This window comes from Malaclemys terrapin, chromosome 2 (assembly GCF_027887155.1).
Source record: "Malaclemys terrapin pileata isolate rMalTer1 chromosome 2, rMalTer1.hap1, whole genome shotgun sequence".
Taxonomy (NCBI): domain Eukaryota; kingdom Metazoa; phylum Chordata; order Testudines; family Emydidae; genus Malaclemys; species Malaclemys terrapin.
In genome coordinates this window covers 284839460-284846310 of record NC_071506.1, presented here as the reverse complement: position 1 = coordinate 284846310, position 6851 = coordinate 284839460, and positions in this window count along the sequence as shown.

The window sequence follows — 6851 nt, the reverse complement described above, 5'->3', positions numbered from 1 at the left end:
GACGGACACACGCACACACACCCCGGAGAGGGCTCTAAATCAGGACCCGGGAGCAGAGAGCAGAATGGACCATCAGATCATGTGGTCTGACCTCCTGTACAACACAGCCAGAGACTGTCCCCCACCTACCCCTCTGCTAAGCCACATGGCTTGTGTTTGGCTAAAGCATCTTCCAGGAAGGAGCCAGGCTGGATCTGCAGACGCCAAGAAGTGGAGAATCGCCCATGTGCCCTGGGAGTTCGCACCAATGGTTAATTCTCGGCAGTCCCTTGCCCACAGTACAGTGTTTCCTGGGCAGAAGTTCCTCGTACACTCGGAGAGCGAGATGCACAGCACAGCACCATGGACACTTGGGGCTCCAGTGGGGTGCGTTGGCCATGGGCTGTCCCTCTGGATGGACACAGGTGTGAGTTGTTGGCTGTGCTTTCACATCCACTGTCGGATTGAGGCTCACTCTGCACAGGGGCAGATTAGCCACTGGGCCAACACGGCCCATGCCCAGAGGCCCTGGCCAATTGGGGTGCCCCCACACCCCCACCCACTCGGCACTCCTTGTGGGGCAGGAGCGCTGGGCAGAGCAGGGCAAACCCCATGCCCCAACCCGCTCCCCGGCAGGAGCACCAGGCAGGCAGAGCGGGGCAAACCCCCATGCCCTGACCCCGCTCCCCAGCCTTCCCAGGAGAGGGTGCATTTCTATGGCCCCTCTCCTCCAGGAGCCCGCTGGCTGTCAGGGACCGGAACGTGGGGTGTTGTGCCTAGTGCTCAGAGCAGGTGACAGGCCAGGGGTCAGAGCAGATGTCGGTAGCTGAGAATCCGAGCCGAGGGACAGGCCCGGCTTACCGGGTGTGAGGCAAGGCAGAAGCAGGGCTGCGTGTGGGGCGGGGCTGGGAACCAGCAGGTGCAGCAGCTCTCACAAGCCATGGGCAAATACTTAGAGCAGCCCCTGAGCTGCTCCTGGGCTTGAGAGCCCGGCTGCTGATTCTTCCAACCGATCAGGCACTCTGCTCCTCGGTCGGTTGCCGGGAGACTGGTTCTGCTGCAGGCCCTGACTGGTGATGCTAGCAAGGGTAACGAGGCCCTGCTTGCTGGCACAGCCCTGCCTGCTCCGGGCATCGTAGTACGGTCTCTGCCCCGCTCCAGGCATGCTGAGATAGCGGCTGGCAGTGAAGCTTTCCCAGTTCAATCCTTGAGGGGGCCACTTGGGGATCTGGGGCAGAATCAGTACTTGGTCCTGCTAGTGAAGGCAGGGGGCTGGACTCGAGGACCTTTCAAGGTCCCTTCCAGTTCTATATATTTTTTTTTTATCCCCCACACACTCCCTGGTGGCCCAGTGTGGCACTACAGATGTACTCTGCCTTCATTTCCCCAGGTGGGTTGTCAATAAATTCACTGTCTAGGATCCAGACAAGGGGAAGCTAAAACAAACCAAGTCCTCTTTGGTGAAGCCTCAGCAAAGGACCTGTTGTAACAACAGTTCGTCGGGCCCTTAGCTCAGAGACCCTGGTTCAGGGCTCCTAAAGTCTCTAGGCCCAGTAAGACCAGACCCTGGGAGCCAAAGAGAAAACAAACGGCCCACTGCCACTTGCATGGCTTCCAGTGCGCTGTCCTGCACCTGGTTACATAGTCCAGCCCCAGGGCAGGGCCCTGTTTTATCCCCCCCAGGCTGTCTTGGCAGGGGCAGTACACTCCTTCACAGTCCCCTCTCCCGTGCGCTCCCTGCCACGTACGCGCAGGGGGCTCCAGGAGACAACGCCTTTCCCACGTTCATAGACTGGCTCCTCCCCAGCGCGGCTCCGCTGATCATTTGTCAGATGCAGCTTCTGAAGGTAGCTCTTGGCGAGCCCACGTGACCAGTCTGTGGAGCGGCTGCGCCAGTGCAGATACAGGAGCGACGGCTCTTCCCGCACTCCGTACCTTGGTATCGGTCTCCCACACGGAGGCCATGATACCTGGCCAGGTAATCCTCTGAACCCTAACCCGGTTCCCTCCTTCGCTGCATCCATGTCGCCCTTCCTCCTTGGGGTCCTCCCAAGCGCACAGAGGCAGTGCTTGGAATGGCGGCTATTCCCATAGCCGGAGCATTGGGCTGGGTCCTGCCCTCCGGGACACTTCCGGTGCTGGACAAAGAGCTCCTGAAAGCGTGTCTGCTGCCACAGTTGGGGCACCGGTACCTGCGTGGAACGCCTGCTGGGTAGCCCGGGAAGAAAAGCCTTTCCCTTGTGGGATCTCTGATGCCCATCCAGTATGGACTTCTCCACAAAGCTCCGCCTGCACTGGGCACATGTATACGGCTCTTTGACCCTGTGCTTTATCTGATGCTTGTGCAGATAATCCGCCCAAATGAAGCTTTTCCCACACTCGGGGCACTGGAGAGATTCCTCCCCACGGTGGGTTTTCAGGTGTTTAGTAAGGTGACATTTGTACGCTTCCTGTCGCAGCCATGCAGCTCCTTGCCTGCATGTGTCATTTGATGGGCCCGGAGATAATTCTTAGCGTTCAGGCTCTTCCCACACACCGTGCATGCAAACAATCTCTCGGCCCGGTGACATTGCTGGTGCTTGCGCCGATAACTCTTGGAGATGATGCTCCTATCATACTCTGTACACGTGTTTTCCCCGGCATGAGATCTCTGGTGCATAGAAAGATAATGCTGGGAACTGCAGCGGTTACCACATACCGGACATTTATAGGCTCTCTTTTTGTACTGAAGTCTCTGGTGCGACAGCATTTAAACTTTTCCCACATTCAGAGCCGTTGTGTAGTGGCTGCCCTTGGGGACAATTTGGGTGGGATTATGGGTTTTGTTGGAATGTGAATGTTTGCCCACACTCAGCTCCTCCCCCCAGCGAATTCTCTGCTGTGCCTTCAGGTATTACTTGGAGCTAAAGATTTTCCCCCCACACTTGTTCCATTTGCTCTCCCCTGTGTGGGATGTATAGTGCAGTTGAAGGTAACACTTACAAAGGTAGTTCTTCCCACTGACCAGGCATTTATGCACAATCTCCTGCAGGTGACTTTTCTTATGCATGGCAAGATCACTCTTCAATCAAGTACACTATATCCACCGGATCACCCTTGTCCCATGTCCTCAAAGAATCCTACTAGACTGGTGAGGTATGATTTCCCTTTACAAAAGCCATGTTGACTCTTCCCCAACAAATTGTGTTTGTGTGTCAGGGATAATTCTGTTCCTTACTGGCCTGTAATTCCCAGAATCACCTCTGGAGACCTTTTTTTTTTTTTTTTAAATCAGTATTACATTAACTACCCTTCAGTCATCTGGTACAGAATCCGATTTAAGCGATAGGTTACATATTACAGCTAGTAGTTCTGCAATTTCCTTCAGAACTCACATGAATGCCATCTGGTCGATAAATGCAAAGTAATGCACATTGGAAAACATAATCCCAACTATACATATAAAATGATGGGGTCTAAATTAGCTGTTACCACTCAAGTAGGGTGACCAGACAGCAAGTGTGAAAAATCAGGACAGTGGGTGGGGGGTAATAGGAGCCTATAAAGAAAAAGACCCCAAACTCGGGACTGTCCCTATAAAATCGGGACATTTGGTCACCCTACACTCAAGAAAGAGATCTTGGAGTCATCACGGATAGTTCTTTGAAAACATCCGTCCAACCTGCAGCGGCAGTCAAAAAAGCAAACAGAATGTTAGGACTCATTAGGAAAGGAATAGATAATAAAGCAGAAAATATCATATTGCCTTTATATAAATCCATGATACGCCCACACTTTGAATACTATGTGCAGATGTGGTCATCTCATCTCAAAAAAGATACATTAGAACCAGGGCTGGTGCAAGGAAGTTTCGCGCCCTAGGCAAAACTTCCACCTTGCGCCCCCCACCAGCCCTGCAGCAGCTCCCCGCCCCCCCTCCACCCTGAGGCGCCCCCCCCACAGTAACTCCCCCCCCGGCCCAGGGAGCCGTGCAGCAGCTCCCCCCTGCCCTGAGGCACCCCCACGAGGCAGCTCCCCACCCCCCATTCCAGGGATTCACGCGGCAGCTCTGACCCAGGGGAACCCCTGGGCTGCCGGCAGCTCAGACTCCCTCTCCCTCCCAGGGCAGCGGCCGCTGTTAAAAAAAAAAAAAGAGGGGGGGTGCTGCCTTTTGGCACCCCCAAATCTTGGCACCCTAGGCAACCGCCTAGTTGGCCTAAATGGTAGCACCGGCCCTGATTAGAACTGGAAAAAATACAGAGAACAACAAAAATGATGAGGGGTATGGAACAGCTTCCATATGAGGAGAGATTAATAAGATTGGAACTGTTCATCTTAGAAAAGAGACCACTAAGGGGGATATGATAAAGGTCTATAAACTCATGACTGGTGTGGTGAAAGTGAATAAGAAAGTGTTATTTACCCCTTCACATAGCACAAAAATTAAGGGTCACCCAATTAAATTAATAGGCAGCAGGTTTTAAACAAACAATTGGGTGACAGGACACTGGGCTAGATGGACCATCGGTCTGACGTAGTATGGCCGTTCTTATGTAATTACATGAATAAATTACTCCTTACCTAGTAAGATCAATGCTTCATAGATCTCCTTCATCCTCTTGATATAGCTCCTGACATTCTTCTAAAATCCCCCACTCCTCCTGGGAGACATAGACTGTGAAATCCTCAGAAGCCAGGAGTGGAAGATGGGGGACATCACTTGATAATTGAGTCATCACTCAATGGCCTTGAGTGGTTGATTGGCGGGAAGGCTTTGAGCTGGGCCACCTGCTTCGAGCCAGCAGCCTTATAAAAAGGCAGCCAGTTGCGAACCAAGTGAGCAGCGAACAGAGGACAGGCAAACAGAGAGAGTTTGCCTGCGGGGAGTTCGCACAGAGTGTTTCTGCCTTTCAGGCTCCTGTGAGCAGTACATACAACATCGGAGGAGCCTCTTAGAAGGAAGACATGGATAGTGAGCAAGCGATCAGCTGTTGTGACCTGCTCAGAACGTGCCATGTTTGTCTTTCTCCCAGAGGACAGACGTGACTTCGTTTCTACGAAGTGCAAGCTGGTCTGCATATTGGAAGAGAAGGTTAGAGGACTAGAGAACCAAGTATCAACCCTGACTGCATCAGAGAAAATGAAGATTTTCTGGATAGAAGTCAGTGTTTGGTACCGGAAGCAAAACATGCTGAAGAATCAGAGAGTGCAGAGCAGGGGAGGGAAGAAAATTGGCAGCATGTGACCTCCAGAAGAAGACAGAGAACTCATGTACCCCCAATGCAGATAGAGGTAAGAAACTGTTTTCAGGCTCTCTGCACAGGTACTACAGCGGAGAATGATTTGGAAGAGCCCTCTGAGGGAAGGGATCAGAAGGAGACCCCATCGGCAGGAAGGCATGGGATGCATTGTCCTAGGGATGGGGGTTCCATGACCACCACTCCCAAAAGGAGGAGAAGGGTGGTGGTGGTCAGGGACTCCCTCCTAAGGGGACGGAGTCATCCATCTGCCGACCAGACCGGGAGACTCGAGAAGTGTGCTGCTTGCTTGGAGCTAGAATCCAAGATGTGACAGAGTGTTTGCCGAGACTGATCAAGACCTTGGACTGCTACCCCTTCCGACTTCTCCACGTGGGCACCCATGATACTGACAAGAATGACCTTGAGTGGATCACTGCAGACTGTATGGCTTTGGGAAGAAGGATAAAGGAGTTTGAGGCGCAAATCGTGTTCTCGTCCATCCTCCCTGTTGAAGGAAAAGGCCCAGGTAGGGAACATCGAATTGTGGAGGTGAATGCGTGGTTATGCAGGTGGTGTCGGAGAGAGGGCTTTGGATTCTTTGACCATGGGATGTTGTTCTGGGAAGACGGACTGCCAGGAAGAGATGGGCTCCACCTAACAAAGAGAGGGAAGAGCATCTTTGCAGGCAGGCTTGCTAACCTAGTGAAGAGGGCTTTAAACTAGGTTTGCCGGGGGATGGTGACCTAAACCCAGAGGTAAGTGGGGGAGTGGGATACTGGGAGGAAACACAAGGAGGAGGGTACAAGACGGGAAGCCTCCTGATTCATACTGAGAAAGCAGGGCAATCGGCTAGTTATCTTAGGTGCTTGTACACGAATGCAAGAAGCCTGGGAAACAAGCAGGAAGAATTGGAAGTCCTGGCACAGTCAAGGGAACTATGACGTGACTGGAATAACAGAGACGTGGTGGAGCAGTTCACATGACTGGAGCACTGTCATGGATGGGTATAAACTGTTCAGGAAGGACAGGTATGGGAGGAAAGGTGGAGGAGTTGCATTGTATGTAAGAGAGCAGTATGATTGCTCAGAGCTCCAGTATGAAACTGGAGAAAAGCCTGTTGAGAGTCTTTGGGTTACATTTAGAGGCAAGAGCAACAAGGGTGATGTCATGGTGGGCGTGTGCTATAGACCACCAGACCAGGAGGATGAGGTAGACGAGGATTTCTTTGGACAACTAACTGAAGTTTCCAGATCACAGACCCTGATTCTAATGGGGGACTTCAATCACCCTGACATCTGCTGGGAGAGCAATACAGCAGTGCACAGACAATCCAGGAAGGATTTGGAGGGTGTTGGGGACAACTTCCTGGTACAAGTGCTGGAGGAACCAACTAGGGGCTGTGCTCCTCTTGACCTGCTGCTCACAAACAGGGAAGAATTGGGAGGGGAAGTAGAAGTGGGTAGCAACGTAGGCAGCAGTGACCAGGAGATGGTTGAGTTCAGGATCCTCACAAAAGAAAGAAACGAGAGTAGCAAAACACAGACTTAGAAAAGCAGACTTAGACTCCCTCAGGGAACTGATGGGCAGGATCCCCTGGGAGGCTAATATGAGGGGGAAAGGAGTCCAGGAGAGCTGGCGTATTTTAAAGAAGGC